Below are 15,198 nucleotides of genomic sequence, written 5' to 3' on the forward strand. Positions count from 1 at the left end.
TTTTTGATAAGGGTCTCTTGGGAGAAAGCGATTCAAATGTTATCACTTTTCTGCTTGCCCAATATCAGCTCAAAATTCCAAAAAGGTACATGGATTGCGATCCATGTTTGACAAGATTTTGGACTGATACTTTGTGAGTTTTTGACAAAAGGTATGGTGATGCTATTTCCCAAGTCTTTTTGGATTTTGTGTTTGTTTTGCGATTTTTTTGCAAATAACTCCGTTTTTGGTATTTTGATCAGGCTTTTTCACTTTTTGTCTATGGCTCCTTTTTGGAAAGTTGTTCCCTTAGTAATCAAGAGTGCACTGGTCAAATCTCACTGTCAGATGTCTACTTGGAACATGGATCATGATCCATGTTGGATTGGCTAATTGAAAATTTTCTGTACAGTCTGTTTTTAGCAAGTGTTTCTATCCCCTTTTTGAAGGTTTTGTTGGGTTTGGTTCAGTTTTGAAGCTTTGACCATCAATTTTTCAACTTTTCAGAGTTATGGTCTTCAACACCAAAATAAGGTTTTTGACAGTTTTTTCCTCGATCCTTTTGGCCTCAAATGATGGTGTAACTTGTTACCTAAGTACTCCTATAAACTGAAATAAATCTGCAAACATAAATGAACTTAACAATGAAAAAACAACAACGAGGTGTGTGGTGGAGTAGTCCTTTCCAAGTATGGGAAAATCAAAGAACGAAATACTATCTTGTACTTCACTCGCAACTTTCTTTGCTCATAAGGAGTAGCACTGGCTAGTCTCGGACTGCACTCTCTACTAAGCACTAAACCTACGCCTAGCTGCTTCACTGTCTATGCGTAAGCGGGATGGATGTCAAAAGCTTTGGAATAAATTTTTTTTCGTACACTGAGTCACTCACCACCTAAGGATCGGTATCCCCGGTAGCGGTGCCAATGTTAGTGGGTCACCGCAACGGACGTCTGCACCATAGCTCTTTTGTACTAACATAATGTCAATATTCAAGGAAGCGACTCGAGATGGGGCATGGAGACTTAATGAGAGTGTCAATCTCACCAAAGTGAATTCAAAGGGCTACTCATACTACGACAAAAGAAAATCAACCCACTTCCTAGTCAAAAAATCAGTATGCGTCCGATCTCACCGCTCTAGGTCATCATGCCTTTTCGGCATCCAAACAAATTTGGGATGCAACAAAAATTAAGGAGAGGTATTACGACACCTAGGGGCACAATCCTACCAAGTTTTGTCACCATTTGGGACGGTACATAAATCACAATCCATCACAAAAAATGTGCAGAAAACTGAAATAGAACTACTCGGAAAGGTCCCTTAAGCATAGAAACACTTATCCATGGTCAAAACATCAAAAAACAACCATTTAACCTTCAAATCAATGCATTTAGTCCACAAGCAATGCGTTGCGGACCACAACAAAATTGAGAATGGTTATACTTAAATTGTAGAGCAAGAGACTCGGAACACAATGTGCTATTCGAAATTGAATTTTGATTACCAGTCTAGGAGAAAAGAGGATTACAAGTTGTAGCAGCAAGAAGCTCTCACAGTGAACGTGGAAAAATCCTTTTTGCTAATGATACCTCTTTAGTCTAAAACTAAGGGTTTTGAATTAAGGGTTAAGGGAGCTTTCCCATGGCCATTCGGCCACTTACAGGGGTGTAGACTCAGAGAGGCTGAGAGGGTATGTCAAATTACATTACAATTACAACTCATCATAAGCTAAATTACACGGCTTCTTTCAAAACACTGAGCGAGTGTTTACAAGGTTTGGTCTGCATCCGCCGCCTGTCATGTGTCGGATCGTTGTATCCACCAAACACTCACTCACACACACACACACACTCACAAGCTCTCTCCCACAAGCATGTTGAGCCCCTACTCTCTCTCTCTCTCTCTCTCTCATAGGCATTTTGAACCAGGATTGCACTGTGCAAGCCAATGAGTTGTCCAAGCAGATCTCTCTCTCTCTCTCTCTCTCTCTCTCTCTCTCTCTCTCTCTCTAGCTAGCCCTGACCAGCCCTTCTATCTGGTGTTTCCCTTATCTTCCCATCTCCATAGAGCTATGGAGAACCAAATAAAAATATTTCCACTAGCTCCAATGTTGGATATGTAGACAATGTGTTCAAAGTTGGTCAATAAATTACCAGTACTAACTTATGATGCATTCATATATGACATTTAAGTGATTTCAATTAATTAATGCTTTATCTATGTTTGAAATCCTCAAGAGAAACTTGTAGAAGGGAGCCATTACAGGTGATGAATCACAACTCCCAAGATCCAGCTCTTTCTGTGATCACAAAATATGACAGAGAAAGAAAGAGGAAATAGAGGGACCAAAAATAGATGCAGGGTGAGCGATGACATCATGCCCTCACAGATGAGGAGAAAGATAAAATCTCCTCTGAGACTGTGATAGCTTTCAAGAGGAGGACTGAAGGTTTTAAGACAGAAGTAAAATAAGAAATTTAGAATCTAGTTGCTGAACATTCCTCAGTGGAGGAGCCTGATGTATAGAGCTCAAATGTCTCCAATGTTTGCAACACATTGGCTACTTTCAAGTAGCCATGTTCTAATGAGGAGTTTTTTTTGAAGAATGCAACATTCGGGGCAGCGTTGCAGATGATGTTTGCAGATGATGTTGCATTCAAAGGATAACATGCCTATTGTAAAAAATTCAAGGGTCCTTAAAGTCGGCTGTCGCTCTTTGCACAAAATTAAATCACGGATGAAGCCTGTTATCATTGGTGGATTGTTTACATTGGCTAAATTTCACAAGCAACACCATCATAGCCTTATCACAGAGACAAAATCAAGGAATTGGTCCACACATTTTGGAGAGAGGAGACTCACATATCCCCCAATAAGAAGGATGCTTTTCAAAAGAGAATGGGGGGGAAAAGCTACCGTAACACACCCTGTGAACCTCCTAGATGAGGCCTAGGTGATCAAGCCAATTGATATGCCATAACTTTGGTATTCTATGCATTACATCTCTAGTACATAATAACTTCTATTGTCCTGATAAGTATTGTACTATTTTATAGTCTAATAATGGTATCCACATTGTGCATGCTGGTCACCATACTCTATGATCAGGTCAGCACACAGCCTATGCTAGTTAGTAGATACCTAGTATGCTTGTTAGCGTACTAGTTATCACACTGAGGATGCTTGTTTATACATTGTGTATGATAGAACTTTACCACGTCAAGTATGCCACTTAGCATACTCACCATGATAATTAACATACCTAGCTAGCACATATGCTATTTAGTTTAACATACCTCATATGCTAGTTGCCATTGATTATGCTAGCTAGCATACCTAGTATGCTAGTAAACACATTATGTCTGCTAGTTGGCATTTCTTATATGCTAGCTAGCAATTAACACATAGTGTATTCTACTTAGCATACTTACCATGCTAATTAACATACCTAGTTAGCACACATGCTGTTCAGTTTAGCATGCTAGCTGGCACTGAGTATGCTATTTAGCATACACAGTATGCTAGTTAGCACACCTAGTATGTTAGTTAGGACACCTAATATGCTAGTTATCATACCTAGTATGTTACTAAACACAATGTGTCGGCTAGTTAGCATTTCTAATATGCTGACTAGCAATTAACACAATGTGTATGCTACTTAGCCTACTCACCATCCTAAATAACATACCTAGTTAGCACACATGCTATTCAGTTTAGCATACCTCATATGCCAATTGGCACTGAGTATGCCAGTTAGCATACCTAGTATGATAGTAAACACAATGTGTTTGCATTTCTAATATGCTAACTAGCAATTGTTTGCTTTACCGCACGTGTCGAAGACTGGGAACTTGCCTGTGCACTGTGTGCAAGCCTCGAAAGGATGTAAGAACACAACTAACATATCTTAGAAATTTCAAAGGGGCAGGGTGTGTCACTCACCGCTCAATGCCTGTGAAAGATCCTGTGCCACAAAGAAGAGATAGTTGTCACCGCCGCTGCGTCAACCGCCTCGTCGTTGCAATGCTCAATCTCTCTCTCTCTCTCTCTCTCTCTCTCTCTCTCTCTCTCTCTCTCTCTCTCACACACACACACACACACACACACACACACACACACACACACACACACACACACACACACACACACACACACACACACACACGAGCACACGAAGGAGAAGGAGATAGAGATGGAGCAAGAGAACTTCTTAGCTTGCACCTCAAAGAATGAGGATTTTTAGGTCAAATAGATCTTTTATAAGAGTTTGACCCATCTATACATGGGCACCCACAATGGCCGATCGTTGCAAAACTACTGTAAAAAAAAGATAATTGGTGCGCCTCTCATCGAAGATCACCTACACACCTATTCGATCGACAAGCCCAGTCCATGAATCAATCAAATAAATAATAAGGCATTCGTGGAAGGTGATAGGGTGTCCATGAGGGTTAACATGGCCCCCTTCCTGATGGAGATTCCGTCCTCAGAAGCTATTGAGACGAAGCCCGTTCATCGAGGTGGAAGAGAATCCAAGATTGAATGTCCTTAGCCTTCTTCAATCACTGCAAAATCAACCAAAATTGGCACAGTAATTACATTCTCATATACAATTAAAAAGAATATACAGTTGTAGGTACACTAATTGATTGGTAACAGAATATTAAACAATTTGTCAGCAGTAAACATTAAACTGTAATATAATCAAACGCATAAGCAATTGTAAAGGTAAAAAACTAAACAAGTATGGGGTTGCTAATTTAATGGTCAAAAGGCACTAGAGGTCAACTATTAATACCATGGGCAAGCTTCTCAATTCTCTTTGATCAATTCAGCTGTTTAATCACCAGAGCAAGGTAATTCATGTCCGAGGGCTGACTAGAGGCTATACCTAGAAGACCTTGTAGTTAAGCTACGATAAAAGGAGTTGCTCATGAAATCATCACCTGAATTATTCTCTTTTCTTTGACCCCCCAAAGTTTTTTCACATTGATTTAACTTTGATGTGTGTGCTTATTTTGTATCCCTTGGGCTTTTTGCTTTTCAAGGAAAAGCGCCCACACTGGGAACCTCTAGGGCTCTAGTACCATGGGCAATACGTGTGAGTGAAGTACCAAATCAAGGTGGGATTTCTCTTCCAAATTAAGATTTTACACAGTGGCACTTTTGTTTTTTTTGTTTGTTCGTTTTCAGAATTTCAACTTTGTAACTTTGAGGGATCATATAACACTGCTACCTTCCCCAGGCTCATCACACTAGTAAGCTCCCTTTATAATACTTAAGCCTAAGGTCAATAGGGACTAGGCCCACTAGAAAGCCCTAGTACATTTCACACAATGCTGCCTAAATTGGATTATGAACCTAAAGTAACCATTGATTATTACGAAGGCATTCCCCATGGTATTAAGAGAAGATCTCTAATGCCTAACTTGGTCAAACTAGACTGCTTGATTTTTAAACCTAGACAAGGAATTATGAAAAAAATTTATATAGAATCTAATGTTTAATTCAAGCAAATGTGTTGAATATTGTGCTAGTAATCTCATTTAAAGTAGAAAAACATGGATGCAAAAAAAAGACAAGGGGCAATGCTAATGGACAAGAAACACATGTTCGTGTTAATGATCATGCTTGATTCAAAGAGTGAACGAGACAGAGATTTCATGAAGGTCAAAATTGCAATTCTGCAATGCATTCTTGTACACACTAGAAAACACAAGGAATACCTGTAGGAGGCACATCAATGGGAAGAGGCACCAACCTTTATTGAACACAATCAAACAACATAAGGATCCTAACCTAATTATTTGCACCCCCTAGAGAGTTAAGGGAGCATGGTATTGAATAGATGGGTGGGTAGCCCTAGGTCTAAACCCCTATCTTGTCATTGTTGAGAAAAACAAAGTCATCATCTATTAGACCATATGTGCCATCCGTGTAATCATGTAAATCTTCTTCATCATTACAGACACAAATGTTCACTAGACATCTATAATCATCTTGGTCAAAAGGGTGGGCTTGTGCAATGGGAGAGATGCTCTCTACTAAGTAGGGATCAATTGTGGTCAAGAGACGTATCAACCATTCTAGTTTCTCAAAATTATTTTCATCCGGTAGCATATTTACCAAATCCCATTCATCACAGGCAAGCACCGGGTAGACTATGTGAAACACTTATGAAAAGTAAAGAGGGTACCTCTCACCCAAGGTAGGACTGGATGACTCTAGCGTACTAGCCATATCTGTACACATAGATAGATGATGGTTAGACTGCAAATATTATAAGGGTCATGTTAAAAGGTCGTGTCCTTGTGCATAATGTGTTTTTATGATTTTGGATCATGTACTAGAACTTGTAGGTTCCAGCCTTTTGTTTGGTGGCTCTTACTCTTTTACCTTTTTGATTTTTTTTCTTGAGTATAGGGCTATATATATACATTCCCTAAGATTGGAAGATTGAGAGGTCAGGGAGGAAGGTTAAGAGGAGAGCAAGTGAATGATGGATGCCAGCAAACACTCCCCCTTCCTTGGGTAGATCATACCTTTTGGAACGATGTCGTCACCTTTTGAAACCAATTGTTCCAAGTTGTTACGGATAAAGACTTTGACCAATAGTTTTTGACCGCTCTAGGCATTTCATCTAGTTGCAAGGGTGGTAAGGTACTCTCTCGTGATTTTATTTGCAACGTTGTTGTAGGCCGTGAACTTACAACGGTAGGTGCAAAATTCTTTTTGTTTGTATGGATATGTCCAATGGTAGGTGGAGTTTGTGTCGAAGCTTCTATTTCTATATATGAGTTATATGACGAGCAAGAAGCTTCATTTGTTTTTTCTATAATTGAGATGAGCGATACAAGCCTTTCTAGCTTGGGTACCCAAACTAGCTCCGGATGAGGTGTGTAGTGTTCTATGATCTTTCCCTTCCCACGATCTTCTATCGGCTTTATCCTTACAGGCTTTGACTCACATGGGTCAGGTGACAGGTAAGAACACAATTTACATTTTGGCACCCAGATTTGATCATTTCCTTCATAATAGCCTTGGGCTTCCAATAGTCATTTAGGAATCCAACGCAACATTTTCTTACATTTCTTGGAGCGAGTGGGGCGTTTCTTACAAGGCTTCTATTTTTTAGCATAAAAAAATGTCGCTAAAGAAGCTTTAGGGACCATTTGTATGTTTTCTTAGTTATATTGCATTGGGTCTTGTGTGTCTCATTTTTTGTTTCAACTACAAAAGTTGAAGCTCTAGAGAGTTGGGCTATAGGGACATATGGTTCAACCTTCTAGACATGCAATGTTTTGGGTTTTATTTCGTCAAGAGGTAATATCTCAGGGATTATGGCTTGAGTAGCAAGGCTAAGAGTTGGTTTCTGTGTTGTGACACTCCCAGTCCCCCAATCAATAGTGCATTTGGTTGCTATCATCCACGTGCATCCTATGTTTATATTGCCTTCCATAGTTCCAACAGGCATGACCAAAAAGTCTTGAGCTACAACCTCCTTGTCATAACTAATAGAAGTGGGGCAGATTCCAAAAACTTCAGCTTTTTTCTTATTGATACCGTTGACTTGGATAGTACTCTTAGATAGAGATGGCTTTCCTAATTGCTACCACACCCCATATGATAGCGGATTATATTTAGCACCCGTGTCCAATAAGGTGTTATATATCACTTTCCCATAGAGGCTATTTAGCTCAATAGGGTATTGTAGAGGTGTGTAAGAGTCTAACCAATCATCCTCTATTTCAACGTGGATCCGGACTACATGTGTAACTCCAAGGTTGGCCTCTTGTTGGCATCTTATACGTTGTTGTCGCTCCTTAGCCTCAGCTTGAGCTTGTATCTTCTTCAATTCTGCTTTTGTCTTGGCTACCTTTTTGTGATGAATGGCACATAGCTCCTCTTGGCTTAAAGGATCACAGTATCTTTTAAATTTACTCCCATAGAGGAATCCAATGGTTTCAACTCCATCAAGAGTTTCCACACAAATGGTACCTTGTGGGGTGATTTTGCATACTCTATATGGTCCTTTTCCCGCGTATTCAACTCTTTCTTCTCATTTTGCACTCCATACAGAAGGACTTTATCACCAACATTGATATCTTTGTTCTTTAGATGACAATCAAACCATTTCTTTCTCCTATATTTCTCCACGAGTGCATTTTGCACAACCAATTGCATTTCTTCGTCTAACCTCTCAAGGATATATAAACGCTTAACTAAAGGGTTACCATCCCAACCTTCTTGTGAAGCTACCCGTAGACTAGGGATTACAAACTCCCATGGCATAACTGCTTCTTGGCCATGAACCATTTTGAATGGTGTACAATTAATAGCCACTTTGTAAGAAGTACAATAAGCCCATAGAGCTGATGTCAACTTCAAATCCCAATCTGTGCGATGAGCTTCCACTGTTTTGGTCAAGATAGAAATCATGGTCTTACTAGTACTCTCATCTTGGCCATTTTCTTGTGGATAATCAGATGTAGACTTATGGTGGGCTATCATGAAGTTGGTAGTTTGTTCCTTTATCACTCCATTTATAAAATGAGTACCATTGTCATTCATAATCTCAAAGAACAACCAAATCGCATAATAATGTTCTCAAGGAGAAACTTGGCAATTGACCTTGCATCCACCTTGCATGTTGCCTTGGCTTCCGTCCACTTTGTCACATAGTCACTTGCAAAAATAATATATCAAGAATGAGTGTTATGAGTTGCCGAACTAATTGGGCCTACAAAGTTTAAACCCCAATTTTCAAACGGTTGAGTCAATTTAATAGGATGTAAGGGCATCTTATCCTTTTGTTGTGTAGTTTTATAATGTTGGCATTCATCACACCCTTTTGCAAAAAGTGATGCATCCTTGAATAAGGTAGGCCACCAATAGCATGATTGCAATACCTTTCTAGCAGTTAGCTCCCCTGAGAAATGTACTTCGTCTATACCCATGTGGGCTTCTTGCAGTATGTATAAATACTCATTCTCACGAGCACAAAGTCTAAGAATATTGTCCTTCCCTAGCTTATAGAGAGTTCCTGTTATTGAAGAATAAGGTTCACATTCTTTTAACAGTTTTTGAGCTATATCCTTACGAAGCTCCTTGGGTGGAAAACCGTTAACTAAAACGTTCACAATCTTCTCACTCCATTCAAGCACGGTCTCTACTAGGAACAAGGAAGTATTGGGCAATTCATCATTGATTTTGATAGGGGCTTCACCATTGGGTATATAAGACAAATGATCTGCCATGACATGTCTTTTACTAGGTCTCACCACAACGATCAAATCAAATTCAAGGAGAATTAACAACCATCGTGTAATTCATAGCTAAACCTTTCCTCTCTGTAGTGGTGTAGTTTCTCTCGGCATCATTTAATTGACGACTTGCAAAGCTAATACGATAGTCAAATTTATGTTCTCTTGGTTGAGCTAGAACACACCCAATAGCAAAGTTTGATGCATCAATATGCACATGAAAAATTACATTCCAATCGGGAACTTGTAGAATGGGAGTACTGGTTAAGGCCTTTTTCAATGACTCATAAGCATGGTCACACTCTGCAGTCCAGTGGAACTCAATAAGAAGCTTGTACAAAGGACAAGCTATCTCAGCAAATTTTAAAATAAACCACTTGTAATAATTAACATGGCCCATGAACCTTTGAAATCTTTTATAGTTTGTAGAGGTGGTGAAAAATTGGAAATGGCTTTAATTTTGATCTCATCTGTGGAAATCCCATTTTTGGACACTATATGCCCTATAATGACTCCATGTTTAACCCAAAATTGGAAATGGATTTAATTTTGATCTCATATGTAGAAATCCCAATTTTTTGGACACTATATGCCCTATAACGACTCCATGTTTAACCCAAAATTGGCATTTGAAAGGGTTTAAGGAGATGTGATATAATCTGCACTTCTCAAACACTTTCCATAAACATGATAGATGTTCCTTCCAAGAGGAATAAACACAAAGATCATCTAAGAAAGCTTCACAAAACTCCATCAAATATTCTCTAAAAGCAGTGTTTATCAATCTTTGGAAGGTAGGAGGGACATTGGTTAAGCCAAAAGCCATAACACGAAATGTGAACACTCCAAATTTGATTATAAAAGCCATTTTAGCTTGGTCCTCTAGTGCAATTGTGGTATGATTGCTTCCAGAGTACCCATCTAAAAAGCTATAAGCTTCCTTTCCTGCAACTCTTTCAACACATGTTTTGAATATGGGAAGGGATAATTGTCCCTCCTAGTAGCGGCATTGACCTTCTTGAGATCCACGCACACTCTGAGTTTTCCATTCTTTTTTGGGACAGTAACTATTGGAGACACCCATTCTAAGTGCCCAATAGGGTATATGAATCCACATTTGATAAGATTTTCAATATCTTTTTGAACAATCTTTGCATACTTAGGATTCATTGTGTAGGGTCGTTGCTGGACTGGTTTAGCCATGCTATTCATGGGGATTGTGAGTTGCACCACGGAAGGTGGAGCACCCTTCATATCATGATATGTCCAAGAAAATATATCCTTGAATCCTTGAGAAGTTCTTTAAGTACATACTCCTCAGTCTCTGTCAGGTCTTGGGCAATGAAAATAGGTTTGGACTCCTCATGTGGGTCCACTAACTCTATTTTCTTAACTATTAGGGGACCATCATAGACTCCATTCCTTCCATCGATAGGTTTTCTTTGGGCCTTTGTATACAAAACCTTACGTTCCTCTATAGTGTAGGATTTGAAATGCTCAGGTGCAAGGTATAAGTCTGTGGTGTTGCTCTGTGGACTGTGATTTGTCTTTCACTTCTTTTTGTTGTTGAGCTAACTCTCGATTTTGTCGTCTCCTTACGGTATGACTCAACTTTGGCTTCTCTGTAGCCTCTAGTTGTGCGATGTCAATGGGTTGTGGACTACACCACATAACGCTTAATTGAAGGTGCTCGACCATTTACAAGATCCACTCAAATAACAGAGTCTTGGAACTGCAAGTAAACATGGTTTTTAGACCAGTCATGCACCATTGTTGCTTCCCTCAAGAAAGGACGACCTAAGATCATCTCAATTGACATAGTGTGCTTGGAGAAATCCATAACAATGAAGGTATTCCTTATTTTGTGTCCAAAGACCTTGATTTTGAAGCAGTCCAATAGATTTAACAATAGTTCCATTGCCATCTTTACCACTATGTTTGTGGTCCCAAGGTGAGGTCTTCCCCCAGAAATTCAATGCTAACCCCCAACACCACCATCAAGGATTCCCTTCACCGTTAATCCCTTGGTAGTGATTGGTATGGTCGCATTGGATTCATCGCTGGTGCACCCAATTTGTGTCGAACCATGGAAGATGCTTGAACAGGTGTTAGATGTAGGTTGCAGCTAATGCGATTGTGATGTGTATGCCAAATGTTTCTTTTAGCAAACCAAAGGGGGTTTTCAAGCTCAGTCACTCAAGTCTCTTAAAGTGGTCATGTATTCTTGCACGGGATGGTACCATGCTATGTATATCGAGTGCTTGCACTATTTGGGTGATTTTTGGTGCTGGGAGACTGGTGGGTAGAAACTCATCAACTGGAAGGCAAATAATCCACATATATTCAATTGGAAGCAGTGGTAGCTCAAGCTGGTCGAGGGTCGTTACGGTCTCACCTCTCCCAAAAAAAGATATTGTCACCCAAGAGTCATTTCATGGTGATGGTGGAGCCTAAGAGTCGAAGGCATGCAGAGTAACATATAAAGTTGTTCCAGGTTGGAGCTCTGATAACATCGACGATCAAGGTTGCAAGGGTGGTGGGAAAGAGGACCAAGCTGGAAAATTTTATTGAAGGTAAGTTAAAATTAGCTAAAAGCTAAAAAAGAGAGAGTCGGATATACACAAGAGGATGGCGCTATCACTTTGCACGGAGGGTGGCTCTGAGAGTGCTAAAAGAGGAAAAGAACACCATCTGAAGGAGGAGGGGAGCACTACAGTTGCATGGCAAGCAAGGCCGCCTGTAGGGCAGGATAAGGGGCCATCTGGAACGTGAATAGACAAAAAAAAAGGCAGCATGGGGATATGGATACAAGGAGGTTCCACTACAATTGCAAGGGGGGGCCTGTCGAGCAGGTGAACTCGACCGTGAGCATGGGAGAGAGGCCGTCAGAGAGCTGGTCATGAGCAGGACAGAGAACGGCCTTCGAACGTGGCCTTTGAGAGAAATGCAGAGGAGGAGGAGCCGGCTTAAGGGACTGTGCAGAGCCGTCAAGAGTGCTGGCAGGAGGGCGTGTGTGAGTCCTGGGCAAGCGGTGAACAAGGAGATGAAGGAGCTCCACTTGTGGGGAGCTAGTTGATAGCTACAGAGAAGGAGTTGAGGGCTAGCAGGTGGCCGAGGGACTGTAGAGGAAGGTTGGCAGGGTTTAGTCGCCTTCACAAGTTTTGTATAGCATTGCAACGAACTCCATCTAAAAGGTATGCAAGGTATAATCCATTCTATGAAAGGTCGCCATGCAAGAGATTGAAGGAATGGAAAGAAGGACTCCACTGCCAGGCATCTATAGGCAAGAGGAGCACCAAGAATAAGGGTAGCTCAAGCAGGCTGCATACAGAAAGTGAAGAGAGGAGATAATAACCATAAATTGCAAGGTGTATGGTGTGGCAAAGGTGGTGATTTCTAAAGAAGACCCATCATTATCCATTCCCCAATTGTAGCCAATCTAGCTGGCACCTTCGTAATCTTTAAAACCACCATGTGTGCTTTAGATATTCTCTGTCTCCCTCTCTTGATTTTGTATATTGGAATATCATGTACTTATGTGCTTGCACGTGTTCGGTGTGAGTGCATATTATGGGGAAGTGGTGCTTGCCGGGGATTTAACAAGGGTCTATGTGATATTCTATTATGAGCTACATAGATGCATGGGAAAAGGTGCTCTGAAGGGTTATAGTCAGGAATCATGATAGTATGTCTAGCAGCTGGTTGTGTACAATCTGGTTAGGTTGGCTACGGGCATGAGAAATAGTCATTTGCAGATCGGGTGTTTGGGTGTGTGTTCAATAGGGGATAGGGGTGATGTGGAATCACTGGGCTATAGAGAGGCATTCAGATTGTGTGCTAGTGATTTTCTCATTTCCCCCTTTCCATCGCCTTCAAAGTATTGTCCCAACTTGCTAATAGGTATTTCAACAACAGAGATCTCATCTAGTTTGGGTTGTGGATCCAAATGTTCCTCCTCTATTGGCACCTCCCTAGCTCCATTCATCTATGCAAATTGTGCTAGCCCGACTTTCAGTTCTCTATTGAGGAAAGCTCGAAGAGCTAAGAATAGCTCTTGGTCTCCATATAGTCTGGACATGATGGTGGTTCTAACTTCTGAAGCCATGAAATCCATCAATTTGGCAACACTTAACGGGCTCCTTTTGGGCTTCAATCCCTTGACGTGGGGAAGATGGGATCTCCATTTCTTCAATAGGGTCAGGTAATCCCTCTGTAAACATTCTCTCCAACAAGAAGGGAGTACGCCCACTTTCCCATGACTTAAAGTCACTTTCTTCTTGAATGACACTTGGTATGGCTAGTGGTCTATGGACTTTGTGAGGCTGCTTTTGCATACGGAACATTGTGTCAGTAATCTGGATCTGCCTAGGTGCTGTCTCTAGATCCCTTTCGGTTTCTTTCATCAAACTCATTAATTGCTTGACTCACTCGATCTCCTCTGTAGGGTTTGGGTAAGTTCCTATCTTCTTCTTGGGTCCTGGCCATTGTGGCTCATGACGATCTTCCTTGTTCTTTTCTTTTTTAATGATCATTTTGGTCTCCATGGTTTCATCTGAATCAAAATCCTCTTCAGCGTCATTCATATATATGGGGTCGTCACCACTCGCTATGTTGGTCTTTGAACTCGGGTTTGACTTCGGTGCTTTTCACGATCTCTTCCTTTGTGTTTTCTTCTTCTTTTGAGATTGGGCAATTGATGCTATGTCTCTTTCTTCAAGAAAATAATTTTGGTTTTGGAGCATCGATTGTGTGAGTACATTTACTGGTATGACAGGTGTACTTTGTGTTGTCTTTTCAGTAACCTCAATCAAGGTCAATGGAATGATCTTTGGTGCATTTGGATTATTAGGACATTGGGCAATCAAATGATCTATGCCACATCAATTAGTAAATAGGACACTCGGCTACATGATGTGGACCTCCACACTCATTGAATGAAAGGTGGTGATCTCTTGGCAGTGTAATGGATATTTTTGCCTCTTGCAGCAAGAGAAGCTACTTGATAGACAGGTTTGACTTGTCCCCAATAGTCCTCCATGTAGTATTGTGGACTTTCTTCAAGTGCATCAATCCCTTAGGCAATATTAGGGTCTATATCTTCCTCACAGCCTTCCAAACCAACAATAGATGACTCACAACCCACTTGATTCACAAAAGTGATTCTCGGATGTGGGGGTTGCGGTCCTAGCACTGGAGGTGGTGTTGGCGGATCGCCGCGATCGGACGATGTAGCGAAGCGAGAACTCAAACCAACATACAATATGTCAATCCAAGGGCGTAGCTGACCTGACTAGTGCATGGAAACATCGCATGCTATGTCCTAGACGAAAAAGCAAGGAGGAGGAAGAGTCACGAATGTCCTACAGGCGAAACAGATGCAAAAACTGCAAAAGTCTCCTACGAGCGTATCGGGCTCTCTAATGGTCAAATGGACATGAAACGAAGTCCAATCGTCATGAAACTTAGGAACCTAGGCCTTAAGACTATGGGGAATGCGTTTCCGGGCTCAAATCCGACATTTCAAAAAATGGCCTATATGGACAACCGCAATTGCCACCACACCTAACCTCACTCAAATCGAATGATTGAGGGCTTGGAAGGCTTAGCTTTACCACCTAGAACCTATGTCTATGATCGGAATCGCAATACACATCACACATAACGCACAATGAGCAAAACACACAAGAGGGCGACCTAGAGCTTCAACCGCTCATTGCGTCGCATACACATACTCAAAACCAACATCATGATCATCAACATGAAGCTAAGAGCATATAGAAGCAACGTATGAAAGGTCTTTGCATTAGCATACCCGTGGACGCACAGGCGGAGGTGAGCTCTCTTCACCAAGCTCCCAGAAATTACAAGTGAGTTGTGTGTGAAAAATAGAGCTTTTGGCTTATATATCTACTTCCAAATTGGCTCACCATTGATAATTAGAGCGGGGGTTTGA

Source organism: Adiantum capillus-veneris, chromosome 14 (assembly GCF_014529385.1).
Source record: "Adiantum capillus-veneris isolate H3 chromosome 14, ASM1452938v2, whole genome shotgun sequence".
Lineage (NCBI taxonomy): Eukaryota > Viridiplantae > Streptophyta > Polypodiopsida > Polypodiales > Pteridaceae > Adiantum > Adiantum capillus-veneris.